At 38.4% G+C, this 16,728-nt stretch overlaps 1 non-coding gene across 1 annotated transcript; it reads right to left on the reverse strand.

The window, feature by feature from the left end:
• Positions 1-233: 233 nt before the first annotated feature.
• Positions 234-339, reverse strand: LOC122127741. The gene has a single exon (XR_006151270.1). It is a non-coding gene; the product is annotated as a U6 spliceosomal RNA (small nuclear RNA).
• Positions 340-16,728: the final 16,389 nt, after the last annotated feature.

A 16,728-nucleotide genomic window follows, 5' to 3' on the forward strand; every position in this document is an offset into this window, starting at 1 on the left:
GGCAAATAATGCTACAATAAACGTTGTTGTGGTGGTAGTTTTAGTATGGACTTATTTGTGATCATTTGGGTGAATGCCCAAAAGTGGGATTGCTGTGTAATAGGGGAGCTCTATGTGGAGTCTTTTGAGGAAGCTCCAAACCGCTTTCCAAAATGGATGAACAAGTTTACACTCCCACCAAGAGTGCAGTAGGCTTCCCTTCTGGCCACATCCCATCCAGCATCTGTTGGTGTAAAAATATGGAATTATTCATTAATTTGCGTGTCATCCTTGTGCAGGGACCATGCTAATCTTCTCTGTATGTTCCAATTTTAGTGTATGTGCAGCCAAATTGAGCACAGAACATTTTTTATATATAAAGTGTAATTGATTGTCTTAAACTAGACAATTCAACAAAAAGTAAGTTCAAAAAATTGTGAAATTTTGCAACCATGTATTTCTTACATAAGCACACTTTTAAGAATAAAGTCAATATTGACATGACAAAAACAAAATAATTCCAGATATTTGTTGTTCATGAGATGTGTAGGAGGAGCAATTCAATTATTCTACACAAGGCACCTGTCATAATGATCATTGCAGCAAATGTTAAGGTTTGTTAAAAGTTTTAATGATTTAAATATGTTTCATTTTGGGATTTGCTTATATATGCAAAATTAAGACTGGTAGGTCATAAATTTTTTCGATAAAGTATATAATATTTCCGGTAACATGTACTACTAAGTATGTACATTTCAGAGTTTATAGAAACTTTGCTAATGAGAAGTTGCAAAGATTGTGTAAAGAAGCAGAGTGAAGAGTTAAGAATTTAAGTACACAGTTTCTGATAAATCTTTAGGGCTCCCTTAAGTTATATGTTAGGGATGAACAAATAATGATAAAAGCCACATACACATGATGAGATTATCTATAAATAGTAATCTTAGTGGGTAAATTTAAAGGCTACTCATAGTTTTACCCAGTTTTACATGTACAGGAATATGAGAAAATAGTAAAATCTACTATGTACTTTTCAAATACTGAAAACCCTGGTAATTGTTTTGTTTTTTATTTTAGTAATCATTAATATATAATTATTGTTTTCTTTATTTATAGCATTTTTTTCTTGTCATAATATAATACAACTTTTTGTGAATCGTGATTAAGAGGTACTTTGAGAATATTATTGGGATGGCCACACCATTTTTCATAGGTGCATGTGAATTTACAAATAGCAAAACTAAAAACAAAATATTGATTAAAAATTATATCAAGTAGAGTCTGAATCCGGAGTGTTGATAAATGTCCACACCTAAAATCTTAACCCTAGGCTGAAGTAGTGGTATTACAGTGTTGAGGCCACAAAATTGAGAAACTGTGTTTTGTTTTGTTTTGTTTTTTGCTTTGGTTTTGTTGGTTGTGGGGCTTGAACTCTGGGTCTTGGGTAGTGTCCCTCAGCTCTTCAGCTCAAGGCTAGCGCTATCACTTGATCCACAGCAGCACTTTCATCTTTTTCTGCTTATGTCGTGCTGAGGAATGAAATCCAGGACCTCATGCATGCAAGGCAAGCACTCTACCACTGAGCCACCTTCCCAGCTCCTGAGAAACTGTGATTTAAAAAATCATCTGATCAATATTTGCTTTTTGCTTTAGGTTATATAATGAAATATGTGAATACATTTTTATATTTTTGTGAATTGTCATACTTCTAAATTTATACTAACTGCAGCCAATTTATCCTTTTCAAAGTCAAGAAATATTTCTGAGAGTTTGCTTCTGTGAAGACTGTTTTTGCATTTATAATTTCTTCTGAGCCATTTTTATTTATTATCAAAATCACTTTATAATTTATTTTGATGCGTTATCATACATCAAATACCTTCAAATGTACATGTAGAGTCTCAAAATAGCAGTATGAATATCCTCATACACCTCTTGTTTATCTGTTACGCACTTTAATATTATGATATTTTTCTCTCTCTTTCACTCTCTCTCATTTCTGCTCTTTCTCTTTCATGCTCCATGTCTGCTACTTAGAATTTCTGCTGGTCTACTATTATCCTTCAGGATCCACTGGTTTTGTGGGAACATGATAGGGACCATCAGTTACCCTTGCATTCTTTAAGAGTTATAACAGTGACGTGAAATTATTCCTTGCCATTCTAAATGGCAAAACAACAGATCTAGGAATTCCTTTTCACTTTTAGTACTACTATAAATTTTATCTCATACGAATCATTGGGACTGATAATATACTTTTAGCCTGGGACCTAAAAGTTCTTTTTCATTTACAAACAACCTTTTTCTTTTATTATCAGTAAGTAACAAAAACAAAGCAATCCTATGGGAAAGTAGGCTGAAGTTGTTCACAGTGATGAAAAACAAGTTAATGGGGGAAGTGTGTACAAAGGATACCCCTCATATAACACAGATGCTTAGAGTAGTTTATCATGTACACTTTTTGATAAGCACAATGTGCTGGGAACTCTAGATTAAATCACTGAACACCTGATATATATATATATGTATTTTTATTTATATATGCATATATATGAATATCGGCCCATATATGTACACATGAATGTTACTATACACACAAATACACACATACGTACACACATGTACACATGCACAAATGGAAAAAGACACATAGATATAGCCAACACAGGTTTCACTAGTTGTTGAATATGCCTTAGACAGAATGCTTGGAAACAAATGTGTTGAAGATGTATTCGTCTCTAAGAGTTCTTTTACCACTCCTCTTATCTCTTCCAACTGGTACGTTTAGAGAGATTCGACTTGAAAAATGCAGGACAAGTGATAGCAAGTAACTCGGAAATCTCAATACGTATAGGTCATATGGTGTCTCCCTGCTCCCCATGGAATGCTTGCTCTTGTAGACACTCTCAACAGCCAAAGTAGCAGGACAATATCCTTGTTAAGAATAAAGTTATAAGGCTTTAAATGGCATCCTTCCTTGGGCTCTTTTCCAACTGTGAGCATCAATTCCTAAGCAGATGAGTGACTCCCCAGAAGACTGGAGTGCAGGTCAAAATTTAACCAACCCATATGAAAAGTCTAAAGTGAGCAATTCTGACTGAGGTCGTGCCGATGTCCTGGCAACGAAAATGAGAAAAAAAGAAAGTATTTAATGTATTAAAATTTGAGAATAATTTGTAACCTGTCAATAAATGTGTAGAACACAATTATACCAACTGATAATAGGTGGAATGCATTTCATTTATATGCTTTTGGACTTCGAAAGTGTTTTTAAGTGTGTCTACACAAGTAGAATCAGCATGAAACAAGCCAGCATTTCTTCATTTAAGATGCAAGGAAAAGATACAGGTTGACCCATTGTAACAATGAGATTTACAAGATACTATTAGAGGGAGTTGTTGGGGATGGTTGAAGGTAAGGAATAGTAGGGGAAAAACAAAGGAGGTGGCAACAATGGTCAATAAGATATGTACTCATTACCTTACAGTACAGTACTGAGCTTCTTCAGTAAAAATGCTGGCAAAATTGGTTAATCACTCATAGAAAACTAAAACTATATCCTTATATATCATCCTGTATCAAAGACCTCGGAGTCAAAGCAGACACACTGAAAACATTACAGATTGGAGTAGGACATAACCAAGGTCTCCTGTGCAGAGGCTGAAATTTTCTTAATAGAGACCCAGAAGCACAAGAAATCAAAGAAAGTTTGGACAAATGGGATTGTATGAAATTGCAGAGCTTCTGCTTTACAAAGGACATAACTAGCCAGATCAATAGAAAGCGCATTGATGGGAGAAGATCTTTGCTAGCCATACAATAGAGAAGGGTCTCATATCTCAAATATATGTGGAATTCAAAATATTAAATCCCCCAACAACAAATCCTAAAAGAAACAACTGCCCAATAAATAAGTGGACTAAAGACTTTAAGACAAACTTCTTTGAAAAGAAAAGAAGGAAGGCCAATAGACACATGAAGAAATGCTCAACCTCCCAAGCCATAATAGAAAAGCAAATCAAAACAACATTGAGATACCACCTCAAGCCATTTAGAATGGCTATAATCAAGAACTCTAATACCAACAGATCCTTCAGGGGATGTGGCCAGAAGGGAACCTTACTGCATTGTTGGTGGGAGTGTAACTTATTCAACTACTTTGGAGTAGTATGGAAGTTCCTCAAAGATTCCACCTAGAACTTACCTATGACCCAGCAATCTACCTTTTGGGCATTTACCCAAATGATCACAAACAAGACTGTACTAACCCTATCAGCACAACTATATTTATTGCAGCATTATTTAACATAGCTAAGATAGGAATCAACCCAGATGCCCCTTAGTAGATTGATGGATCACGAAAACGTGGTATTTAACCAAGTCCTAATCTTAGAGAGGGAAATGGTTTGGATAGAATGATCGGAGAGAGATTACAAAAAAACGAACAAGAAAAAATGGAAAAACCAAAATTTAAATTTAAATAGTGAAACACTTAAAAATTATGTAAGTTTAAACAAATGATATTGAGAGAAGAAAAGGATAAGATGAGAAGAAGGGATGGATTGAAAGGAGAAATGAAAACTAAAAAATAAAAATTCTTAAAATTAGTTACTTGAAAATTATATACATATAAAGAGATAATACTGCTGTTAAAGAATTTAAGCCTAAGAGGTTGTGAATTGAGTAATAATTTTCTGGATTAAATGTGTACACAATGGGGTATAAGGTCTAATAATCAAAAACAGGTATATATCTGGGAATGAACCGAACAGCAATTTAGTCACACAAAAAAAGAAAGAAACAGAAAAAAATGAAAAGAATACTTAAAAAGGACCAAAAGTTCAGAAGAGATTTAAAAAAGCACAAATACACACACCTATACACCTAAAATAAAAATTATGGGAGGAAAATAAGATTAATAGAAAACAATTTTAACAATTAATTTTTTTAAAAGGTTCAAATAAGAGTTATTTGATTGCAACAATGAGATGTACAATTCATTATGTCGAAAAACGAACTTAACAACTTTGGTGGGGGGTGGGGGAGGATTGGTTGGGGGGAGGGGGAAGTATGGGATGGGATGGGAAGGGGAAACAACAAGGAAGCAACAATGCTTGATAAGAAATATACTCATTATCTTGCCCATGTGATTTTAACTCCTCTGTACTGTATTCTCACAATAAAAAATAAAATTAAATTTAAAAAAAGAGTTCTTTGATTTTTTTTGGGGGGGGGGGATGGAGGCAATGGGATGATTGGGTATCTTCCGTGTCCATAACCAGTCTCTTGGTGGAGTCTCTGGGCTGCTTGTGGTGTTTGGTTTTCCTGTGGCTTGATTGTTTTCTGAAGTTAGTGTTTGAGCAGGCAGAAAAATGCTTTACCTAACCCATTGTTTTGTTATCCTTCTCCCAGGCTAGTTCAGTGGGAGGTAGATTTGCTTTCAGTATCCCAAAAGAGGGAGAAGGGAGTTTCCTCTAGTTTGAAGATGCTGTGATGAGATTAGGTTATGGATAGAGTTGAGGCCTTTCAGTAATCAGTAGCTTTTCCTTGCTGGGCTAGCTCCTGAGACTCTCAGAGAGCCCAGCTTGGAGCAATTCTCAGGGTTTATGTTTACTGAGTTTCAATTGTTTGTCTAGGCTGCTGTAGGGAGGGGCAGCCTCTGGCTCTGTTTACCCAGTGGTGAAAGTCACTCCTCAGGGGGCAGATTTTTCTCTGTCTGGGCTGGTTGACTTTCCCCTGGGTAGAGCTGAGCCTGGCAGGTCAGGGCAGATTCTTGTGACCTGCTAAATGACACTTTTGTTTGCTTCCAAGGCCTGAGTTGGAGCTAGTTGCTCAACTGGGCCTTTGTTAGTATCAAAGATGGAGATCTCCAGTGGTAGGTGACACGCAGCCTTCCCTCCTCTGCTCCCTGAGAAGAAATGAGGAGATCAGGTTTCTACTCATGCCAGAATCTTGTTCCGGGACAGTTTCTGGTCTGTGATCTGCAGGATGAATATATCTGCTCCTTGTCAATTCTTGATTGTGGTAGGTAGAATCCACTCGTCCACCACATCTGGAGCCTTTGTCCCAGATTCTCTCAGTAGTTATGGATGCTAAGAGTGTCTCTGCTACCAACTCTGACACTTCAGCCATGGCTAGCTGCATGTGTTCAGATCTGTTTCCTTGCTTGGATTTTCCCTCTCTGTCCAAACTCTCTGCATTGAGATGACACACTTGGTGTGACTCTGTAGCCTAAGATTGTTCACTGGAATACTAAAATGCTTTCTATAGGAGAGTTTGTTTAGCCTTCAGCTTCTCCTCTGCCATCTTCCTCCGAATCTCATGATTTTTTTTTTATTGTAAAGATACTATACAGAGGGTTACAGTTACATGAGTGAGGTAATGAGTACACTTCCTCTTGAACATTGTTACCCCCTCCATTGTTTTCCCCCTACCATCCCCCCCCTCCCTCCCTTCCCCATGGTTCTTTTTTTTTTTTTGATTGTGATTAAGTGATTACATAATTTCAAAGTCACAAGTTCATTCTAACTTTCCTGGAGCAAATTGTCTACCACAGTCTGTAATATATAACAGTGTTCACATGTTATATACTGTATTTGTGATCAGCAGCATGGGGATATTTAGTAGTGGTTCAACCAGATGAGAGGGAGTTCTTTGTTTCTTAAGTCCTGTTAGTTTTGTCATATCACCTAACATTTTGGATTTAGCAACCACTTATCAGGGAGACCATGTACCCTTTGTCTCTTCGTTCTTGGCTTACCTCGCTCAACATGATTCCTTCTAGCTCCATCCATTTCCCTGCAAATGCCATTATTTTGTCATTTCTAATGGCTGCATAATATTTCATTGTGTATAGATACCACAATTTTTGGATCCATTTATCTGTGGTGGGGCATCTAGGTTGTTTCCATATCCTAGCTATTGCGAACAGTGCTGCAATAAACATGGAGGTGCACGTGTCCTTGTATATTGGTTCCTTTTGTTCAGGGTAGATGCCTAGCAGTGGTATGACTGGGTCATAAGGGAGGTCAATCTTTAGCTTTCTAAGGACCCTCCAGACTGCTTTCCAAAGTGGTTGTATAAGTGTACATTCCCACCAGCAGTGTAATAGGGTTCCTCTTTCTCCACATCCCCTCCAGCATTTGTCGTTGGCTGATTTGTGGATGTGGGACATTCTGACTGGGGTAAGGTGGTATCTCAGGGTTGTCTTTATTTGCATTTCCTTCACCACCAGGGATGATGAACATTTCCTCATGTGTTTCTTTACCATTTTTATTTCTTCATTTGAGAAGTCCCTCTTTATTTCCCTTGCCCATTTAGTAATTGGTTTGTTAGGTTTGGGAGGGATTAGTTTCTTGAGTTCCCTGTATATACAGGATGTTAACCCCTTGTCTGATATATTGCTGGTAAATATTTTTTCCCAATTAGTTGGTTGTCTTTCTAGCTTAGTTGCGATAGATTTAGCTGTGCATAAGCTTTTTATTTTAAGGTAGTCCCATTTGTCGAGTCTCTCTCCAACTTGTTGTGACCCTAGGACTCTGTTCAGGAAGTTCCTTCCTGTGCCTATTAGTTCAAGTGTCTCTCCTACTCTGTCCTGCAGTAGTTTCAGAGATTCAGGTTTAATGTTAAGGTCTTTAATCCATTTTGAGTTGATGTTGGTGCATGGTGATAGGCTGGGGTCCACTCTTAGTTTTCTGCATGTGGCTGCTCAGTTTTCCCAGCACCAGCGGTTGAAGAGGCTGTGTTTCTTCCATTGTATGTCTTTGGCTCCTTTGTCGAATATCAGCTGGCTGTAGGCCTGTGGATTTATTTCTGGATCTTCTATTCTGTTCCATTGGTCTTCGGGTCTGTTTTTGTGCCAGTACCATGCTGTCTTTGTTATTATAGCTCTGTAGTAGAGTTTGAAGTTCGGCATAGCCCTCCCATATTGTCTTTATCCCCTAGAATTGTTTTGGCTATACTAGGTCTTTTGTTGTTCCATATAAATTTTTGGACTGTTTTCTGTATTTCAGTGATGTATGTCATTGGGATTTTAATAGGAATTGCATTGAATTTGTATATTAGTTTTGGAAGTATTACCATCTTTACTATATTAAGTCGACCTATCCAGGAGCATGGGAGGTCTTTCCATTTCCTAGAGTCTTCTGCAATTTCTTTCTTTAACTTTTTATAGTTCTCATTAAATAGTTCTTTTACATCTTTGGTTAGGTTAATTCCTAAATATTTTATTTTTTGGGAGGTTATTGTGAATGGGGTTGCTCCCTTTATTTCCCTCTCTTCCTGTACATTATCAGTGTATAGGAAGGCAACTGATTTTTGTGGGTTTATTTTGTATCCTGCTATTTTGCCGAAGTGACTTATGATTTCTAAAAGTTTGGGGATGGAGTTTTTGGGATCTTGGAGGTATAGTATCATGTCATCTGCAAAAAGGGATAGTTTAACTTCTTCTTTCCCTATGCGGATCCCTTTAATGTCTTTTTTCTTGCCTTATTGCCCTGGCTAAGGGTTCTAGGACTATGTTGAAGAGGAGTGGAGACAGTGGGCATCCTTGCCTTGTTCCTGATTTTAGGAGGATTGGTTGTAGCTTTTCCCCATTAAGTATAATATTGGCTATTGGTCTCTCATAAATGGCTTTTATTGTTTTTAGAAATGTTCCTTCTATTCCTTTTTCCTCCAGAGCTTTTAGCATGAATGAATGTTGAATTTTATCAAAGGCCTTTTCTGCATCTGTGGCGATAATCATGTAATTCTTGACCTTGGCTCTGTTGATATGTTGGATTACATTTATTGACTTACGTATGTTAAACCATCCCTGTGTCTCTGGGATGAAGCCTACCTGATCATAGTGTATTATTTTTTTTTATGTGTTTCTGGATTCTGTTAGCTAGAATCTTGTTAAGGATCTTTGCATCTGTGTTCATCAAGGAAATTGGCCTGTAATTCTCCTTTTTGGTTGGTCTTTGCCTGGTTTGGGGGTGAGTGTGATATTGGCTTCGTAGAATGAGTTTGGGATAGCTCACTCCTTCTCTGTTTCTCTGAAGAGCTTGAGGAGTATGGGTATTAGTTCTTGTTTAAAGGACTTATAGAATTCTGCTGTGAATCCATCTGGTCCTGGGCTTTTTTTTGTTGGAAGACTTTTGATAGCTTCCTGTATCTCATTATAGGATATTGGCTTATTTAATTGGTTAACTTCTTCTTTGCTCTGTTTGGGTAACTTGTATTTCTCTAAAAATGCATCCATTTCTGCCAGATTTTCTTCCTTTAGAGAGTATTGCTTTTGAAAGTAGTCTGTTAGAATTGTTTGGATATCTTGGGTACATGTTGTGATGTTTCCGGTGGCATCCCTAGTCCTATTAATATGGGTTTCCTCTCTTCTTTTTTAAATTAATCTTGCCAACGGGCCATCAATTTTGTTTATTTTTTCAAAGAATCAGCTTTTTGTTTGGTTTATTTTGGTTATGGTTTTCTGATTTTCTAATTGGTTAATCTCTGCTCTTAATTTGGTTGTCTGGCTTCGTCTAGTAGCTTTAGGTCCCATTTTTTCTTGTTTTTCTAGCTGTTTTAGTTGCAACGTGAGATTATTTACTTGGTCTGTCTCCATTCTCTTGATGTGGGCACTGAGGGCAATAAATTTGCCCCTCAGGACTGCTTTTGCTGTGTCCCACAAGTTTCTTTGTGAGGTGTTTTCATTTTCATTGAGTTGTAGGAAATGCTTTATTTCTTCTCTGATCTCTTCTGTTACCCAGGCATTGTTAAGGAGTGTGCTGTTCAATTTCCATGTATTAGAGAAATTTCTGCGGTATGCTTTGTTATTGAGAGCTAGCTTGATTCCACTGTGGTCAGATATGATACAGGGGATTATGTTGATCCCTTTGTATTTGCTTAAGTACCTTGCATGAACTATGATATGGTCTATTTTGGAGAAAGTTCCATGAGCTACTGAGAAGAATGTGTACTGTGTTGTTTTAGGGTGAAATACTCGGTAGATGTCAGTTAATTCCGCTTGAAGTATGGCCTCACTTAATTCGGTAGCTTCTTTGCCAATCCTCTGGTTGGTAGACCTGTCCTTTGGTGAGAGTGGCGTGTTAAAGTCTCCTAGTATTATCGTATTGGGAACTATTTTATTCTGTAAGTTTGAGAGCATTTGTTTGACATATCTGGGTGCACCAATATTTGGGGCATATAAGTTGATGATGGTTATATCCTCCTCTTGGATTGTTCCCTTTATTAATATGTAGTGTCCATCCTTGTCTTTCTGTACTGATTTTAATGAAAAGTTTATTTTGTCAGATATCAGGATAGCTACACCTGCTTTCTTACTGGGGGCATTTGATTGGTAGATCCTTTTCCACCCCTTCACTCTGAGTTTGTTTGTATGTTTGGCTGAGAGGTGGGTCTCCTGAAGGCAACAGATGGATGGGTCTTGTTTTCTGATCCAGTCCTCATTTCGTTTTCTTTTAATTGATGAATTCAGCCCATTTATATTAAGAGAAAGTATAGAGAGATGCATTGTTGTCCCTGCCATTCCGTTTTCCTAAGTTTTTCTTCTTTCCTTTCCTCCTGTGCTTGCTCAGTTAGACTTTGAGTAATGCCTGTTTGGGGCAGGTCCCAGTTCCTGGTTGCTTTCTTCAGGTTGTGTCCCCCCTCTTAGAATTCTTTGTAATGCTGGCTTAATGTTTATGTATTCATTTAGTTTTTCTTTGCTATTAAAAGTTTTCAGTTCTCCATCGAATGTGAATGCTAGCTTTGCCGGGTATATCAGTCTGGGTTGGCATTTATTGGCTCTCAGGGCTCCTATGGTGCTTTCCCAGGCTTTTCTTGCATTCATTGTTTGTGTGGAGAGATCTGCAGTGATTCTAATTTATTTCCCGTTGTAGTATAGCTCCTTCTTCATTTTTGCTGCATGCAGGATTGTTTCCTTATTATTCAGATCTATCATTTTTACTATAATGTGTCTAGAAGTGTTTCTCCTGGGATCTTGCTTGTTGGGGGTTCTATAAGCTTCTGTAATGTAGTTAAGATGGTCGTTTTTGAGGTGGGGAAAATTTTCATTGATTATCTTGTTAAATAGGTGTTGCATTCCCTTGCTCTGGAATTCCTCCCCTTCGTCCACTCCGATTATGCGAAGGTTACATTTCTTGGCATTATCTGCTTGCTCTTGAATTTCCCTTTGGTTTAATTTGAGTGATTTTTCCATATCTGTCACTTTTTGGTCCAGTTGGTGTATTCTGTCTTCTGTATCTGACACTCTACCTTCCATTTCATTCACTCTGTTGACCGTGGCTTCTATTGTGGTTTGCATGGAGGAAATGGATCCCTTTATGGATTCAATGTTGGTTCTCAGAGTACTGATCTCACCTCTCAATGAGGTGAGATCAGTATGCATTATCTCTTATTTGGCGTTTATCTCACTTCTTACTGAGGTTTGTGCAGCTTCTATTTTTGCATCCAACTTTTGTTTGATATCCTGTATCTCTTTTGATAGTTCATCCTTGTGCTCTTTCAATTTCTGATCCATTTCTCGCTTTATTACTTGAGTCATTGCCTCCAGCAACCCTTGGATGTAGCTTTTGTCTTCCATTCCTGCTTTGCTCCCACTGGGGCTCTCCCCTGCATGGCTGCTGGCTTTTGAGGTGAGCTTGCTCTCCTGGGTGGTGGTAAACCTTGTGATTTTTCTCTGTGATTTTCGCATGGGGGTTCAGGAGACTGCTATTCAATTTTGTTTTGGTGTGTCTGTCTTTGCTTGGTTGCTGATTCTGTATTGGTAGAGAGAGTCTGTGCCTGATCTGGGTTCTGTTGGGAGCCTATTTCCAGCTGCTATTCTGACTTACTTAGGATTCTCAGCTCTCTGCTGTAGATTGCTGGCAATTCCCGCCTTTGGAAGGGTTGAGAAGCCTAGACTGCTTGTGTTTGCTCCTACGGGTGCTCTTGGGAAGATCAGATGCGCTGGATGCACTCTCTCAAATACTGGAGTCTGCTATGGGCTCCTGATGTGTTTTTGTTTGTTTGTTTTGGGCTGGTTGTGGGCTTGAACTCTAGGTTGGGTGCTGTACCTCAACTCTTCAGCTCAAGGCTGGCACCCTACCATTTGAGCCACAGCACCACTTCTGACCCTTTTTGCTTTTGTGATGCTGAGGAATCAGATCCAGGGCCTCATACATCCAAGACTATCACTCTATTGCTGAGCCACCTTATCAGCCTGAGCTCCTGCTTACTATCAGGTGCTGGCAGCCTGTGTTGCCCAATTCCCAGCCTAGGGTATATGGGTGGAGTTTTGGTGGGGTTTGGGCTTCTCTTGTCCTGAGCCTCCAGGTCTTTTGTTGTCACAGGTGTGCTTCCTGGGGAGTGTTGTTTCCTGGTTTTCTCCCCTCTGTTGAGGCATATGCTCAGCTTTTTACTTCAGTTGGGAGGAGTTGGTTGTATTGTTCAGGCGCTGGATCCCCGGGCCTGGTTCCGGCCCCAGCCTGGAGCGCGCTCGTTAGGCCTGTGCTGATGTGTATACCACCTAGGTTATGCAGCCTGGAGGACACAGTTCAAATTTCTTCTACTGTTGGTAGTCTTGACCCAGGGGCGCTGTTCCTGGCTTGGGCATTTAAGCTCCGTTCCAGGGGCACTCTTGCTCTGGCCTGGCCAGCAGAGTGTGCTCCACCGGCTGGTGGAGCTCTTGAACAGTTCCCAGTTTTAGTGGGTCCTGTGGTCTGGGTATTGGGGTAGGGAGTCTAGGTCAGGGTCTGGGGATTCCCTCCAGCTCTGGTCTCCCTTGAGGGTTACACTGTCCCCTGTGGAGTACTCACCCTGGAGCTGGTTGTTTCTGTGTGGTGTAGGTCGTCAGTTGTTGTTGCAATCCGAGTTCAGTTGGGGTGGTTGCGGGCTGGGTTGGGCGGCCCCCGCCGGGTCGTTACGATCGCGATTGGGAGGGTGGTCTGCCGACAGGTCTCTTTGTCGTGCTGCTGGTGCCGGGAGGCTTTGGCGGGATGGAGTCTCTCCGCTCTGGTGGAGAGTGAGGGGTGGGGGTGGGATCCTCATGGAGACTCCAGGCTGGTAGGTTTCTCTGTTCCTAGCGATCCGCTGTTCTGCAATCTGGTACCTGGTGATCTGCAAGCGGCCCCCTGTGTCTCTGGGCTCCAGCAGCCCCCTCCGGGCCAGCTGGCCGGCGGCTTGGCACACTGCCACACGGCCAGTAAAGGTTGGGGGAGGGGTCTTCGCTCTTCTCTGTTCTGAAATTCTTCTTTTCCTCTCTTTCTTTTTTTGTTATTTTCCACATCTGGTTTTTCTCTGAGTATTCGTCTTTTTGTTGTTGTCGGTCTCTTGGGGAGCTTAAGCGTTGGAACTCGAACTCGCTTTTTGGTTGGAAAGAGCTGTGGCGTTTCCCTACTGCCCCGTCGCCATCTTGGTCCCCCCTCATGATTTTTTTATAAGTGTTTTCTTTTTTAGGGAAAAATGTCGTTGGTGTTTATATTTTGTGTTGGCATAAAATGAGCCTACTATTGTCTTAATTTAATAAAATAAAACTCTCTGGCTGGGCACTGGTGGCTCATGCTTGTAATCCTAGCTACTCAGGAGGCTGAGATATGAGGATCTCAGTTCAAAGACAGCCCCAGGAGGAAGGTCTGTGAGACTTTTATCTCCAATAAGCCACTAGAAGACAGAAGCGGTGTTGTGGCTCAAGCGGTAGAGCGCTCACCTTGAGCTGAAATGTAGGACCAGCACTGAGGCCCAGAGTTCAAGCACCAAGACTGACCAAATAAACCATACAAAACAACAAAAAACCCCCAAAACCCTCTGATTCTATGACAGCATACATTTTGAGGGTAATGGTTAAGACCATGTAGCCATTCTAAAAAAAAATATATCACCCCCCAAAAGAGGAACAATAGGAAATATATAGCAGGAAACTTATAAATCTTAATGGACTAACAGTCTGTCAGTTTGTTTTAACTATTCATCAAAAATGAAAGTAATACTCGATAATATTTTATTAAGGCTTTTAAATTTCTTTGAACTTGACATTTAAGATTCACTTTAAAAAGAAAATCAACAGGTGACAGTGTTTTCTCCTTACTTTTCCAAAGAAATGTTTATTTCATCATTATAGTGTATAGCACAATATAACCAGAAAGCATTTGTTAAGGAAAAAAAAATTTCCATTCTCTGTTTTGCTTGTCTGTATTTAAAGCTGCATACCACATCCTATCCACCCTATTGTCTGTCTTCTCATATGAAACATTTCAGTAAATGTGTCAGCCAGCAAAGTTTTACAAAATAGCATGCTTTCATTCATTGTGCTTTCCAAAATATATCTCACAAATGCCAACAACAAAAAACAACTTAAAACATCTGTGGATTTTTCTATTTATGGTGCAAAGTAATCACTTTCCATAATCCTTAGAACCAGCTCTACACATGCATTAAATGCTCTTTCACTTCCAGGCTTTAGAACATCAGCATGTAACAATGGTGTACATGTTAATTTGTTCATCACATCTGGTTTGTTTACAGCAAGGACTGTCTTCATGGAAGATGGTAATAGATGAGTTGTGCAATTATGTAGTTTAAAAGGGCTCTGAGTTGGGGATAAAGAATATCCATTTATGTGACTAAATATTTAAATTAAATCCTATAATGTATACTCCTTCAATTTTATGGATAAAATATTCTACATTCTAGGTTTTTTTAAAAGAAATACTGTACGTTGTTTCCTTGGTGACAACGTAATTGGAAGACTTAAAATTTTCCTATACCATGGCCACCTGAAATGAGATGGATGTACTTAGGTTAACATAAAGAAATTTTGGGACAGCATTATTGTTTGAATCTTGGATGGGATTTGATTGGGAATTGTGACAGGCTTTCATAGTATGAGAAGAAAAAAAAAGACCATACTAATACTTTTATCTGCCACATTGTTTTATTAGTTTATTCAAACACACATATATAAACACACAGATACACATTATGAAGACCCAGTCAATCTGAAAGAAACTATTTTAATGGGAATTCCATAAAATATTTAGTCTGCTGAGATCTGATTAGAATTTATAGAAGTATCTAGTGGCTTCCACCCCTGGACAAGTTATCATTGGTGAAGATGTTGCCATTTGATTTTAGAATGCCCCATAAAGACCTATGTGTTAAAGAAAAATGACATTCCAATTCCTCCCAGACTGTGGAGCATACCTGAATAGTTCTTCTGGAGATTAAGTTCTTCAGAGTGAAACTCATGAGAAAAAGACTCTCATTTTCTTTCTTCTTTTATCTTTTAATCATTCTAGGCAAAAAACATTTCTCTTTGACATACTCCCCTCCTTGACATTGTCTTGTCACTGGCCCCCAAAGCAATAAAACCAGTTGAACATACACTGAAACATTCAATCTTGTAAATCTGAGTAAGCCTTTCTGCTTAATAAATGGACAATATCACTTATTATGGTAGGTTATAAAGCTAACCCAACGTTCTAGTCTTTCTAACAATGTAGAGTATATTAAAATATGCTTCATTATAAAATATCTCACTCCATGTTGTATATTGTGTTTTTATTTCTGTTGATCCTAGCGCTTACAATCATGACCTAACTGTAAAACTGAAATAAATAATCACATTACTTTTATGATTCTATAATTTAACTTGTTTTCCTACAAATTTATAGGATAGTGTAGCTATGGAAAATCAATAAATATTGAATTTTGATATAGGATTACCTATCACTGCAAGTGTTGTCAAAATTTATCTACACTGAAATGATTGCCATTGATATCTTTCTCAAGATTACAAATGTTTATACTTTCAGCTGACCTTTTACAAACTCATACCCCAAACATAATTTTTAGTTTGTTCGTGCAATCATAGGAACATAAATATATGGCACAAAATGTTCATTAACTTTATCTGCTGTCATTAATGGAGTATACCTAATAGAATTAAGTATATATCCTCAGAGAAATAAGATACTTCCTTCTAAATCCAGACTTGCAGGCAGGCAGAGAGACACCCACACCCACACACATACACACTCTCTCTCTCTCTCTCTCTCTCTCTCTCTCACACACAAACACACACACACACACACATACTTACCACTCTGACTCAGGTTAGATTCCAGATATTGGGTATCAAACAATGATCTATTAATCAAACTTTCTTGTCCAGACATAAAATGCATTCATAATTCCACACATACAAAAACACCAGATCATTCAAAATCTTGAGAATATTTAACAGAACCACCCAGCTCTGGGCCATCTACTCCCTGATTTCATTCATTCATGTCGATGCACTTTTCATATCATAATTAAAAGTCTTTTCATATTTCTCTGATTAGCAGATAATATGTTTTCATATAAGAGAAAACATAGGTAAAATTACATATGAAAATTGCATATGAAATAATGACATTCCTGAGGATAAAACATGCCTGTTTTTCAGTTTGGTTGCCAAAATGGAACTATTAGAACTTTTGAATATTTAACTGTAAATCTGAACCTCCAAATTTCACTAGGATTTGAATTGTGTTACTTACAACATTAATGTAAAATAAAAGCATTACTAAATAGAAAGAAAATTATAAGTTTATCACACCTTAATCCCTGAATTGACTTTATTATAAAAACAATTACATTTATATAACATGATAAACATCCTGAAACAAGCTATGAGGTATGGAAACAGAAGACTCTGTTTTTTGTTTAGTGTATGTTGTTGTTATTTATAGTTTGTGATGATTCTGTCTTCTTTACCTTATGCATGGTATA

Source organism: Dipodomys spectabilis, unplaced genomic scaffold (genome assembly GCF_019054845.1).
Source record: "Dipodomys spectabilis isolate Male_0828 unplaced genomic scaffold, ASM1905484v1 ptg000309l, whole genome shotgun sequence".
NCBI lineage: Eukaryota > Metazoa > Chordata > Mammalia > Rodentia > Heteromyidae > Dipodomys > Dipodomys spectabilis.